Below are 15,135 nucleotides of genomic sequence, written 5' to 3'. Positions count from 1 at the left end.
TATGCAGATTTACTTGAATTATTCCCCTCCCCCCCTTCTGGATTTTTAAAGCGCAGCACATTCCCTTCCATATGATAACAATATGGAAAAACAACCCCCTCTACCCCCTCCTCAAAAAAAAAAGTTATTTACTCCATTTTACTCCATTAATTCGTTTTGCACACATTCATCCAGTCTGGATTACTTACTTTTATTGGCCTCTGGTTACAGGAAATGCCCTACAGCATTGTCTGACTCAGCAACATCCAACATAATTTAAAAAAAAAAATAATAAAAAATGGCAAAACATCTGAAGAATAAAAAAAAAACACACGTTTACTTATGTCAAATATAACTTCTAATAGGACATCATTCTATCAAGATCAGCAATAATTAAGGGGCATCAATCTGTCCTTTTTCCATCTTTATTTCACAAACAGCACTCAGACAGCAGGAAGTGATTACAAAGTCTGGGAGACTTACTGTTCAGGGGAGATCAAAAGCTAACATGTACCTGTTACTAATACACGAAAAGCTTGCTGGATCCTTACCTCCATAAACATTTCTCCATAAAATCCCATTCAGATCTTAAGTATTTCACAAGTGAAATCTCAATTTTGCAATACCTAAACAGTGCAGCATTTTTACCTGATGCCAAAGACATTAGTGCATTAGGCTTACAACTCACTAGACTTTATCTGCATTTCTTCCTAGCAGTTTCATTTAAGTTCAAGCAGTTTTGTTTAAGTTCAAAGCGCTACTAAAATAACTAGAAAGAAGAGACCTCACTTTTAAATGTAGCCCTAATCTCAAAAACTGTCTTGTAATGTTCTTATTTCTCCATTCTGCTGAGAGAACATGAGAGAAACAGGAGAGAAAAGAATGAATATAAATACAAGTAATTGCCCAAGCACTGGAACTAATCAAGCCTGATTTCCTGCAGGTTCACATCACATGCTTGCGTGTACTGATTGCAGCTTTTCCTTTGACTGTAAATGTAAAAAGGCTCTATCTCAAGTCCGTTCTTGTGTGCAGTTATGTGTGAACTTGCACAGCAGCCTTTCTCTTATACTGTGTCACTTGTAGAAACTTCATTATTTCTGATACCTGTATTGATTTATTAGATTCAGCTGGGTTCAGACAAAGAATTCAGAAATTGTGCAGAAACATGAATAAGCACGAGCTCAAAAGAAGCCCAAACATTCTTCAGTGTTTAGTGGACTTTCTTAAGTAATAATGAAGAAAGCATGATTAAATCATATTGCTACATTTAAAACTGTTTCCTCAGATGATTCTTTACCTCAGTTTCCCATATTAAATTTAATATCTTAGGTTTTCCAGTGTACATTCTTCAGTTTCTCTTCAGCTCCACATTCAGCCGAGCAGATTTTGACTTCAGGACAAATTATAGGAGGAGGTCCAAAACTCAAGTGTTGTATTCAGCCTCATTCAGATAAGCCCATCACCTAAGGAAATTAAAGACAACTTTACAATAATATCAGTAATTGCTGCCATCCATCTTTTTCACTCACTGCCATCATCATTCACCTAGATTTCCCTTGTCATCTCCAGAGCAATAACATAATGCCCTTTATTGAATATATGAGTCATCAGACTTTAAGAACTTGGATCCTTATTAGCAAAGAACTTCATCTTAAAGTAAAAAAATAATAAAAATAAATAAATAAATAAAATCTCAATGGCAGAAAAAGGGCTTAGCCTATCACTATTCTATATAAAATACCATAGGAAAGCTCTCATCTAATGATTCTTCTAAAGCATCAACAGCTTGCAACATGCACAATGATCCTTTGTCTATTCTATTTATTTGCTATTTGCTCCCTGCTGCTTTGTTGGAAGAGACATTTGCTATCATTGTGAAACATGGGTTTCATTCTACACTCTACTAGTACTCACCACTCACCAATTCTACATTCAAAACAGAACAAGTGCTGCCATGGTGAATTGAAATGCTACCAAATGCTTGATGTCTCTCTCAAGTTTTCTGCATTTAGGGAATAGTTTTTGCTGTGTTTCTATTTGTTCAAACAGAAATGAAACTAACTCAAACACACGGTGAGGCTGGAGGAAGAAGCTTACAAGGCATATAGACTTCAGAACCATCCAACTTCACTAGCACAAAACATAACCAAAAAAAAAAATCAGTGTTTCAGTGTTCCCCTAGTTGTTTTAGCTTGCTGTGGAAAATGCTTCTTAATTTTAGCAACACCAGGGGCTACTATGCTCCCTTTCACTTACTACTTACACAAACCACAGAGTAGGATACACCAGGCAAGTATCTAAGCCCTTCAGTCTTGTTCTTGCAACATAATAGCATCAGAGCAAACTTAGCTAATTAGATTGTCCAGCTCCAACTGCTGGCGCATGTTCAATACTACCCAGCAAGTGTATTGCAAAGAGACAAGAGATAATGAAGGAAGGGAGCAAGGACAGAAAGGGTTACAGACAGCCGGGCACATGGTGAAGGAAGAGAAAGACAAATATTTCAGTAGTCTGTTTAGTAGGGGGTGCGATCAGATACCTACTTGCTCAGCCAGGCAAAGCAAGAAGAGTTAGCGCTTCTGAGTGAAAGGGAACTGCTACCTGATGCATCCTTTTCATTCTGCATCAGAACAGAGGTCTTAGCTGGAAATAAAGAGAGCAGCTGCTGTAAAATTTCCTTGATGTATATAAAATAGCAAACAACATGCCTTTCAGTCATCTCAGTGTCAGCAAGTCTCACAGGACATGGTGTTTCTAACTGTCCTAGATGAAATACAAGCATAGACTTTCAAATTTACTTAAATAAAAATCAAAATACTTTCTGAACTTCAGGCTTATGCGTTACAACTTGAATATTTAAAACCCGTGATTGCAAAGCCTAAAAATCAAGCACATAGAATTCTAAAAGATGATGGGACATCTCAGTACATTTTAGTCTCAGTATGTTTTAGGTTATTTTTGAACCGTTTTGGCTCAAGCAACTGTGCATTTCACTGACTTCTCTTTTAAATTCAGTGGTACATTGTCCCCAGTCTTTTACAAATGGTAAAGAACTGCTTCTAAGTGTCCCAAGTACTCTCCCTCAACAGCTTTTTCTTCTTTCAGTAGTGATTTCTTCAATCCATTTTGTTTGCTTTTATTTCACAAAAGCCATGTCAAATTAATGGAGACCAATTCTGGAGGACCACATGGGAGCAGACAATGGAAGAAATTTGTATACCATCATTCTTAGACTCAAAGCCTTGAACCTAACGTCCTAAATCACATATTCTTCTCCTCCAGCTTAGATTACAAAAGTAAAAGGAATAACTATTATCACTTCGTTTTATATCATAAATACCATAGCTAGTTTTAATTCCCCTTGTAATTTGGCAAATGCTTGCAAAGTATTTGAGCTTACACACAGTCCTCCAAGGCAAAGGAAAACCATCAAGTGATATGCTGTCAAACAGTTAATTACCTCCAAAATCATAATTTCTATCTTCAGGTCAACTTTCTTATTATCAGCTGAATCTCTTTAATTGTTTCAGCTCCTAGAGCTCCCACTCATCTTGCTGTAGCACAGTTTGGAGAGACTTGTTCTGACAAATATTTGCTTTCCATATAAACATGCTGTAATTTACTCTCCTCTTGCTCTTATTTTGACAAGCCAAATTAATCCAATGTGTTAATTTGCTTGCTGTAAGGCCAGTTTTTCAAACATCAGCTAAGCCTCCTAACTGTTTGTTTGTTTGTTAAAAAATAAAAAAATAAAAAAAAGCAAAACAAAACACTCTTTTACTTGAAGTTGGAACCATCTGGGCTCTTGTCAGCACTGGAAACTACAGAATGTGCAGCAGTGGCTTGGTGAAGGTTTACCTGAAATTTAAAGAACAGATTCTCTGATGGAACTGCAGGTCTACACAGATCAGCATTCAAGCAAGAACCTTTTCCTTTTCAAGAGTTTTTCAAGAGTTTTCACACCATCTCATATACACACACAAAACAACAACAACAACAAAACACCTTAAAACTCCCTCATACACCTCAGCTTTTCAGTCTGAGATGACTGTCAATAGGTCTGCTAACTCTACTTTACAAATGGACTCTTTTGCTTCGTAATTCTTATGGGCTATCTCCGAGCTTTTTTCTGAGCCTGCTTTCACAATCTCTTTTCACAATTCACAATTTTCACTTTTTCACAATCTCTTGTGAAAGCAAACAAAAAAATCCAAGATATTATACATGCAACGGTGGAGCCCGGCTCTTTCCTGCATGTAGAGACAACGGAAATAGAGTGCACAAAGCATGAACAACGTGAACATCTATAAAAGTATCTGTACTTCATGGAATAACTAACAAGTGTCATGGTCATTGTCTCCCTTTCTTGCCTTGAATTTCTCCTGGTCTGTAAACCTCAGGGCATAACTAAAATAACACATTCATTGATTATGCCCTTTTGAATTGAGTTCATCCACTAGAATTAATATACAATGCAGACTTCCGCAAGACCATTATCTAGAGGTAAGAGTCCCATCACTTGGAGTCACCTCACCTCATCTCTCTTCCCCTTTATTCTTCCCTCTTCTATAACTACATGCATTTTCTGGAGAAACTGAGACATTAAATTATGCTTCTCCTGAAAGTTAATCCTGCTGCCTCCAAACACTTTATCTTTTCTTGAAAGTAAATATTTTTGGTTCCATATACAGATGGCCCTGATCCTGAAGTTTCCTGAGCACACACAGTTTTCTGACTGAAACCAGAAAGATGCCTCCTCTTTTCAATGCACAAGAATGAATGCAATGCAGCACTGTATCCAAGGTAGCTTCACGTTAACTCCATTTTAGGTAGAAGTCCAGCTGTAGCAACATAAAGACTAGATAAATCAGTCTGAGCTGAGGTTCAGACTCTGGTGCCGAGATTGCTCAGAGCATCACACTTATCCAGCTTAAAACTAGCTCAGGAATCTTTACAATACCTTGCAGTCAATTCTGTGACCACAGCTTATGCATTCCCTTCTAGACATACAAGGAATTTCTTATTACAGTGGTTTAGGGAAATAGACTACTAACCAGCCCCTTATGTCTTACAGATTGCTACAACATGCAAAAGTCGTGCAAAAAATGACTTTTGGTGGTGATTCACACGGGTTGGCATACTTCAAGCTTTATTTGAATCTCAGGATCTACTGAATCTGACACCTGAAAAGCAAATATAATAAAAACTGCAGGATTTTATCTATTTTGCTTTACAGCTGTGCAGAGCTACATATTTCATACGATTTACACAGCAAAACCACTCATCAGCCCAGGGCATTTAAAAGGTCTTCAAGTATTGGACCAAGTTTCTAAAAAAAGCTTTGCTAAGTTGAGACCATAAAGAAATCTGAATGCAGTATATATATGATTCGTGGTTTAATTGTGAATATTTTGTGTAGTTCTAGTTACTACCAACAAGTGGTGCAGGATAACATTTCATTTTACATAAACCAGATTCTGTAGAGATACGAAGAGTCAAATGTTCAAAGAATTTCTCTTACAAACAGATGAACTTGAAATTGTGCACACAGACTCCTCAGCCACCTTTGTATATCAAACTGAATCAGTAAATGTCTGATATACAAATACAACTTCTGCTAGTGTAAAAAGAATGATAAAATAAAAGGTCCAGATGCAAATTTGGCCTATGGCCAAGCAAATGATGCTATATGTTCAGCTGACCAGTGAAAATGGAAGAAGCAAACATTTTCATAGTTAACTAATATGCTGGCTTTGATAAGCTTGCCCAAAGACTAGTCTTGAGAACTGGCTGAAAAACAGATCATGAAATTTTGGGTTCCAAACATATGATGAGTACAAAATCAGCAGACAAATTTGTACACAACTGCTCACCTGAATACCGGACCATTATGACAAATGTCCCTTGCATCTGTTGAAACCTAGTGGTAAATTTCCACAGGATTTTGAATTTTACCTTGCTAGCAGAAACAATAGCAAAGTGTCCTTCCCCAAATTCTTTCCTGCTCCTATATAAATGTAATATTCCCATAGATGGCAACTTTGCATTTTTGTACAACTGAGAAAGCAGTAACCTGCAATTTAATGGGTCAGGAAACGAGGGCAAGAAAATCCTCATAAACTTCTCAAGGAATAAGTTTCTTCTCTCTCAAATGACAGAACTATCTCAGTAGGTTTGTAAAACATTGGTGGTATCTGCCTTGGGCTGGGAGAGAGCACCGGTACATCAGATTATAAGAAAGAAAGTCAGCTTTGTAAAAAATCATGAGCAGTAGACCATTTACCCTAATTTCAACCACATCTAAGATAAATAGGAACAAGATTCCACAACCTCTCTGGGCAACCTGTGCCTGTGCACTGTCATCCACACCGTTTATAAAAAATAAAAAGTGTTTCCTGATGTTCAGATAGACCCTCTTGTATTTCAGTTTGTGCCCATTGCCTCTTTTCTTATCACTGGTCATCACAGAAAAGAGCCTGGTTCCATCTTCTTCATACCATCCTTTCAGGTATTTATATACATTGGTAAGATCCCCCCAGCCTTCTCTTCATGCTAAGCAGTCTCTTATTTACCAACTCTGCATCTTCACATTTTGGTCGTTTTACCAAGGACGCAGTGACACAAGATGAGACACCACCTGGAACTTACCCTGTAAAAACAACAGAAATGCAGCTTTTGAATACTCTGGCTTGGGCAGCATTACAGTTTACCTCCAAAAGGAGCTGGTGTCTTTTCTTAATGATTTGGTTCATATGTACCACACGGCTTCTCCAGTCAGAAGCTCTGGCAAGGCACATGGGGATGATGTAAAAGTTACCTTCCTTGGTCTACTTTGCTAGGAGTCAGCTGTCTCCCTTTGATAAGGGGCAGAGTGGAAAGCAGTAAACAGGAACCTCTTAAACTCACCTCAGCAGGAGCTGGCAGAGGTCAAGAATCACAGTCCTGCTACTACTAAAGCCCTTCAATTACTGTCCAATGTGTGGACATATATAGCATATGTGTGAAGTGATTTAGTGGTTGCTCTGTTTTGCCTACTGAGTCACTGTTCTATATTTAACACCTTACTGTATAAAACACTTTGGGATACCTCAAGTATGACAGGCTCCATGCAAAATTAAATTCTACCTTAAATCTTCCTGGAAAAGCACCCCGCTCCCCAGTTCTTAGAGTACTAATTTTCTTCTCGTTGCTCAAATCCTCCTGTAGGCAAATACATTTTAATGGTTCAGAAGAGAGACCTGTGGTTCCTTCCTTTGCACCAAGGATTTGACTGTACTTTGACATGTTTGGTCTCCACCTGCATTTCACATAGTTACACTGTTCAGCTGCAGCAAATTACTCGGCTGCCAGTCAAAACCCCAAAGAAATGAAGTTATGGTTTGGCATCAAGATAAGTGGTGAACATAAAAAAACTGTGACAGTGTGCAGAAACACTATCCCTTCAACCAGCTACAGTAAAAAAGAAACCAGCATTGAAAATATCCTGAAATATTCTGGACTGACAATCACATTTGTCTAATAAAATATTTGTCTTTTTGCCCAAAATAGCCTCTAAAATAACTGAGGAATAAGAGCTGCCTTTATACCTCGTTGCTGGAAACCAAATTGAGCCCACTTGGTGGGGCCAGTCCAAAGACTGTAGCAGGCAACAGGAGGCTGTTAATAGCCCTGGACTTCGACTTACTTTCTTGATTGCTTTTAAGTGCTGACAGTGCAGTGATGTTTTATTCTCATTTTTATTTGTGCTGTAATATCATTCACAGTTCTCCTCTTGTCCCAGCCCAGCATATTTGCATTTTTTTCATCTAAGCTTCCACTGATGTTATCCATCTGCACTTGTTTGTATCCAGCTGGCCCTTGATAACTGCAACTGCCCACCCTGGATGAGTCAGCAACTCATCAGTTACATACTGCTCTTTTTCAGATTACTTTTCCAAGTATCCATGTGGTTATTTAGGTTAACACCACTATACCTAAACCAGAGCATTCAAATTTTGTATACCATTATACAGGAGGACAGAAGCTCAGGTAGTATAAACTAGCATAGTTCCTTAGAAAACAATGGGTTTCTACCAGGCAGTGTCTGACCTCTTCAAGGAGTTAAGAACCTTTAAGGGGTATTAAAGGTCTTTAGAATCCTAGAAAACAGTTAAAAAAAAAAAAAAAAAAGTTATTGCAGCTAGAAGAAACAACAGGAAAAGAGGCACTGAGTGAAAAGAAGTACAGGAGGAAAGAACACTTCTCCACTTCTCCGTAGGCCTTCAAAAAAGCTAACTTCTGGAAAACCTTCTGCTGATTGGTACAGCTGATTGGTACAAAGAAGACCTGGCCCTCTTGGCTTTCATCTCTTATTTAAAAGAATCTCTTTAAGGTGAGAAGGTTTCCTGCCAGTTACCATACAACCCAAAGTATATTTTTGTGAAATTATTATAGCAGAGTCCAAACCCTTCCTCTTCTTGGAGATTCACATTTTGCCTACCATCTGCCATTAGTAGAAGAAAGGTCTTTGTTTGTTTGTTTGTTTAATGAAAACATAGACTTCATACAGTCCTCTAAAAGGAATACTTCGTCTAGGAGTATATCTTACAAGGACAATATTAGTATCTAGGAAAATATTTTCCAGTATCTCCCAGTGACTGGAAAACTTCAAAACATATGTACTAAAACCCCAGAGCTCCAGCATTTGTCTAAGTAATGATTTTTGCCTTCAACATTTTGTGAAGGGAAAACTTACTTCTGTTCATTATTTTAAATTGGAGAGGTCTCTGTCTCACATTAAGGGTGGCTGTTATTGCATTCCTATTAATCTCTTTCCATACGCTACTGCCAACATTAATTCTTCATTCCTTCTCCTGGCCCTCTTTTTCACTATTTAACATTCATGCAGGCTCTTGTGTGGGCATTAAACTTGGACACAAAACACAGACGCACAAAATGATTCTCTAGATTGATTTTCTTTTTTCTAATCTGAGCTATTAGGGCAGACTCACGTCATGCAGAAGCCTCAAGCTAGCTAGAAGAGGTCACTCAACCACCTTAAACTCCTATGTAACTCCGGCACAAGTACCACACACTATAGATCTGTCACTATAGGCTAGATTTGAAAGTTCTTCATCTTCACATGGCCACCGGCTGTTAAGGAAAATCAACATATGGACAACTAAGACCTCTTGGAAATCTATTACATGTAAGCTAAATGACTGAAAAGTCCTTTTTTTCTCCCTAATTTACTACAGAAGCAGGATCTATTTTATTACTGTCTGTACATACGTGCTTCCTTAATACATCTTGATCTCCTCACACAATTTTAACCAAAATTTGGCAGATGAATAGAGATCTGCAAGATAACTAGGTTCTTGCAAATTTTGTAACATAGGCAGTAAGGTAAAGGAGAAAGACCAACTGTCCTGAAAGAAAAGCTGCAACATCACCTCACAGGGAAAGGAGTCCTAAAAACCTCCCAACCACTGGCAAAGCTTCAGTTCAAGCATCTTCTTAGCCTCCGAAATCAGTCACCAGTGAGACAAAAAATTTGTTAGAACACCAGGCTTGTGATGCTTGCAGAACTACTTAATTAATGATAAATTCACAGACAGAACAACTGGTGAGCCAGTTTTCCTGTGGTTGTGACTCATATGTTTATCCTCAAGCATTTGGCTGCATGTCCCTGATACAGAGTATGCTTCAAGGTAAACACTATGCTGAAATCTTACTGTATCCCTATTTATATATATATATTCTTACATATACATAAGTCTCCCTTTTTTGTTTCTACTTACAGGCTTAGTTATAACCTCTTCACAGAGAAAAACAACAGCCTACTTTAAGAAAAAAAAATCACTAAACTAAAAGTGGTGTGGTTGTTTAATGCAGATCCAGATGCAGATTTTAGAAACCCTCTAATTGGATTCTGGGGCACACCGCTGATTTTAAATATACTTTAGTTACTTCTTTTTATTTACTGTATCATATCCTTTAGTTACTGTATGCACTGATTGTACAGTGTAGTTTATAATGGGAGTTTATAAAACTTACTACACTGGTTTTCAAAATCACATTGAATCATCCTTCCTGAAAGAATTAGAATCATCAGTCTGCTTTTTCTTTAGAATTATAATGAAGATACTTGAATTACTGTTTGCATTTTAAAAACCCCAAAAGATAGCATTTGGATTTTAGTCACTAGAGGGAAGGATTTAATTTCAGTGAATGTCTGTAATCTTAAAAAATGAAGATGCAGGAGACCACATCAAGAGAATGGAATGCAAAAGTAACTCAACATATAATAGATTGTGCTGGGCTTTCCTGATCATCATGACTGAAGAATATAATTTTAGTGCTTTCAATAACCATATTTCTCAAGTGTTGTTAAAAGGAGCATTCAACTCTTCCCTACAATGTAGCTACTACATGAGGAAAAAGTATTATATTCCAGGCTAAATCCAGTGTAAAGCTGGAACCATCTCCCATAGTCGTATTTGAAAAGCTCAGGAATGAATTGAAAAAGAGGAGGGTCTGCTGCCTAGTGAGGTATCTGTCTGCTTTTCTCCTGAACAGCTGTGTTTCGTCTATGTAGCTGAATAATAGATAACAGAAGTCACTGTCCACTTAATTTAGCTCATCACTGCTGAATAGGAATGACTCTATACAAGTCTACTTCTCATACACTGCAAGCGACTCCCCAGAACTCTGCCTACAAATCTGTGTTCCTTAACATTTCTCCTGAATTTACCACCCAACAAAAAGAAAGGACAAGGATCTCCCCTTTACTGTCATTTTCACAAAACCTGCATGTTAGGTTCTGTTGATAAAAGACAGGCACAATTATTTTCTTACAACGTCCACATCGTTTCAGCATCTTTCTGCATCCTAATAGTACATGCGGTAAGGCCAAATCTTGTTTATGACAAAGACAACAGCTATAAACAACTCAAGTACTGCAGTCAAATGCTCAAAGGACATAAACTTACACTTCATCACTCATCTTCAGCCACTCTGTTTGTCCTGAAGCTTTCTTCCTTGGAAGATGAGACACTATTTTTAGCAGACTAAGTGAAAATATAGCTTAACTTCTTTAAACAACAACACAAACATAAAAAAGGGCCAGTGAAGGCCTTCTACTTGAACGATGCTACAAAGATTTCTTTCTCTATTTTCCACTCTACTCTAAAGCCTCGATATAAATTGTTTCTTCTTTAGATAGCAACATTAAGCCACATTAAATTTTGTCAAATCTAATGTATCTAATGTTGTTTCTTTTCCATGGAAGAAATCTATGTGTTTAAGAAACAATTTTTTTTTTAATTGCATCAACACACACACAAAACAAACAAACAAAAAATAACAAAATCACAACAACAAGGGATTCTCCCTCACATGCACTAACTGGGTGAACTTCCAGTCTCTCAACCACCTCTATGGATTTCAAGGCAACTGTCTGAATTTGGCTGAGAACAGAATTTAGGATCCAAGACTGAGGTTTCCTCAGCTATTTACTAAAATACACTTCTCTGAGCCATGACGTGTTTCCCATTTTTCCCCCATGCATACAAATAAATGATACCTACTTTGAGATACTGAAGAAGAAAAGAAAAATCTCCTTCGGTCATTGAATTAGGGACCTACATGAGATACAAGTTAGGTTTTCCCATTAGGGCTTTTATTCACTCCCAGGCATATGCCATCTCAGCAGGCCACCACAGACTAGACAGAAACATGAACTCCCTACTATCATACTGTTGATGTTGGCTGTCAGGCTACCATGAAACCAGCTCCACAGGAAAGTCTAATATTTGAACTTTTCACTCCTATTTCATTTTATTAGACAGCAGCGAAGGTTAGCTTTGTAAAAAAAAAAAAAAAGGCTGAGCTAAAAACTTGAAATGCTGGCATTTGGAATGTAGCATTTTTACCCTGCTCCTTATTAGAAATGGCCTTTCCAAACAGATCTGTTTTTTTTTTTTTTTTAATGATTATTTCTGATGGACAATTCTAAACTTGCTGAACACACAGGTAGAGGTCTCTGTTTTCTAGAGTGAAGCTGTAAGCATAAAAAGACTCCACACAGGACAAATCTCAGCATATTTTTCTGGACTTTACTGTAATTCATACTGTAATGCACAACTGAAGTGCAGAGCTGGCACTAACTTTTGGAGACTTGCATGACAATGGAAATTCAACTCCACTCCTCTGAACACTGGCTTGAAGAACCTAACCTACACACAATGTTGTTCATACGATGACATAATGTGCTCATTAAAGAGACATACACAGGTTCCCTGAAAGAAGGCCCCGTTTCGGAAGTAATAAAGAAAAGTGAATATTCATAACTACAGTTTGGGACAGTAGAAAGAAAGTTTACAACCAAGCTCTTTAACATATACTGTATTTCAAAATAGGCATCTAAAATCAGAAGTCACTTTTAATAATCTTTGGAGAGATGCTTAATGTTTCTACAATACAGTTTAGCCTAAGCACTGAGTATATTTTAGTGGAGCAATGATGCAAACCACATACAAAGAAACACTTCCCAAATGAAATCTACAGAGATTCTGTCTTGACTACTCAGATAAATGTTGAATAAGAGCCTGAACATAAATTTGTATTAAATACTAGAGGTATTCACCATAGACAGATGAAGGAAAGCAGGATGAATACTATCAACATGTGTTTACACTTACAAATATCCCAGGAGCAAAAGTACAAAAAAAAAATAAATCAATTAAGTCTTACTGACTTGAAATCTTGTCCTAGTGACTTTAGTGACTAGTGTCACTTTAGTGACTAGTGTCACCACCACAGTGTTTAAAACAGGAGCTCCAAATTGATCATATACATATGATCATATATAATATATATATATGATCATATAAATATATATATATATATATTATTTTTTTTTTCAAAAAAGAGTTGGATGTTTTTTCAGTTTCAATTCTGGTTAAAGGTTGCTCTTAGACTGAAATTCTAACTTAGGGCTACAATTTAGTGAGAAGGAGCTGCAATGAAAATGCAAATACAAACCTGCATGTCAGTAAGTGATATATTTTAATTAGGCATTATCCTATGCCTAAAGTTCTGATAAAATTTACAACTACCTTTCCAGGAAACTAGTTTTCATTACTTAAGTGCAAAGCTGGCCTGTCATTACCTCACATATATGCACTACAACATGCTCTGCATTTTAAAATAGGATGTGTCAAATACTCGAGATAAAATCACAATGTTGGGTGCAATCCAATCTATGAAGTGAAATTTACCACATTTACATTTAGTACTAAAACCATTACTTATGAAAATCCTAAATTGAAAACACTGCTTTAGAAAAGCGGGCATTAATTGTAGCAGTCGATTAGGGAGTCTTGGTAGGGTCTGCTTTTTGAAATGAATGGTCCTGGTTTACACTGCTGTGACAGCAAGACCCTTATGCTAACTCACAACAGGCATCATTCAGGAAGATCTGACAGCAGACTAAGGTCTTCTGGCTTACACCAACCATACAAAGGGGTGCACACAAACTTATGGGGACAATCGTTGACTTATGTCAACCAAATGTCCATGCATAGACCAGACATAAGCAACCAACTTGGTTTGCTAGTGTTAAGTACCTCACAATTTCCTATTGAAATTAATACAGAAAGATATGGTGCCAATCCTTTCGAAAACTTTTTCTACAAATCAGAGTCTAACTTTATTCTCCACAGGAGCTAAAGTTTCTTCACTTCTCACCAAACTAGAGATTATTTAAAGCACCTAATGCCCAGTGTGAAAGTGATTCAGCTGCTTCTGCAAATTGTGCCTTTAAAGGCACTCAATTATCCAGTCAATTATCAGAACAAAAGATAGGATGTTACAAGAGAGATATTTTGTCTCATGTCTCTCTGTGAGGGTGGTTCCAAAAACAGCACCAATGATAGCTGGAATTAATTTGGTCAAGATGGCGATAGTTTTCTGAAACTGGAAGAAGCCAAGAGAGGACAAAGGCATGTCTGATTACAATTCTGCCTGAAAAACTGCCAAATCTGTTACAAATCTTGTCCCTCGGGTTACTTATTCTGTAAAAACGGCAAAAAAAATGGCAAGTCAGATGCACTGCTTCTTTTTTATTGCTTCAGTCACAAATCAGAACTTCCTTCTCTCTCCTTCTGTTCTCCCTCCTTCCTTTCTCCTCTACCTTGGTCAGCAGCTGTATTGTACACAGGATAAGTTCCCAAAGCCAAGATTCTTCATTTTGGACTGGAAAAATAGTGTCTGCGCTCATTAATGAGACATTGAAAAACTTACCTGGTGACTTTGTGTGCATGTGACTTTCCTGCTGCATCCTGTTCCAGCATTACAAGAGCTATCGCTTAGCAATTCACCACAACAGAAGACATTCCTGTCCCTGGGGGAGAGGCTACTTGAAAGCCCTTTTGCATGTCTGGACATGAGATGCTTTTCACCCATTTTACAATCTGTTATGGAGAAAGGAAATAAATTGTTCAATAGTACAAACACCTACAGAAAATGTCACTTATTAATATAACCTGTGAATTCTGTTTTTTAGGAAGACGATGTATGTTATCATGCTTTCTGGGAAGCACTGAACCTGTGTGCTGCTGTTAGGCAGCACTAGGGTACGAAGAATTGGAAGTTGATGCAAGTCATGTTTAGACATAGAAGTGAAATGCAAGCAATCTACATAAGCAAAGGGAAAGCTGTAGAGATGCACTATCATCACAAACTTTCAACTTAGTAATTTTTAGTGGCTTTGAAAACTCCATCAATACATGACATTAGGCAAATTTATAAAAAATCATTTTCTTTTCTCAACTCTCGAGCACAAGAAGATTGCAAAACTTAATAACTTGGGAATAAGCAATGAAGCAGAGAATGCACTATTAAACTTGGCTTTCCTCAGAGACAAGATCTCCTGCTGTTTTATTCTTTTTCTTCTGTAATGGGAACATTCAAAACCAAACTGTATCAAATGAACACAAGTCAGTGATTTAACTCTAGACTTTTTGCTCTGTTCCTTAAGCTGTTATAATTCGGCAATGCCAAACTCCATCTTTTAAGAAGATGACCCTTAAGGGTTAGTTTTTGCCAAGTCAGTGCAAGTGCTCACCTCACCTCAGAACCAAAACTCAGGGAGGGCCAACAAAGAATCAAGAG

The 15,135-nt window shown here is 37.4% G+C and overlaps 1 protein-coding gene across 1 annotated transcript in view; it reads right to left on the bottom strand.

Moving 5' to 3' along the window:
• The window catches only part of ADAMTS3 (ADAM metallopeptidase with thrombospondin type 1 motif 3), a 142,157-nt gene extending 138,367 nt beyond the window's left edge, over nt 1-3,790 (bottom strand). The window contains exons 1-4 of the mRNA XM_084286119.1: nt 3,764-3,790; nt 2,526-2,625; nt 1,280-1,445; nt 189-289 (exon numbers count right to left, since the gene is read on the bottom strand). The gene's annotated coding sequence lies outside the window, so the exon portion shown is untranslated. The remainder of the gene's footprint in view (nt 1-188; nt 290-1,279; nt 1,446-2,525; nt 2,626-3,763) is intronic.
• Nucleotides 3,791-15,135: the final 11,345 nt, after the last annotated feature.

Source organism: Netta rufina (genome assembly GCF_964035555.1).
Source record: "Netta rufina genome assembly, chromosome: 4".
NCBI classification, from domain to species: domain Eukaryota; kingdom Metazoa; phylum Chordata; class Aves; order Anseriformes; family Anatidae; genus Netta; species Netta rufina.
The sequence above is the reverse complement of the archived record's forward strand: the minus strand, read 5'-3'. Positions and strand labels throughout refer to the sequence as shown.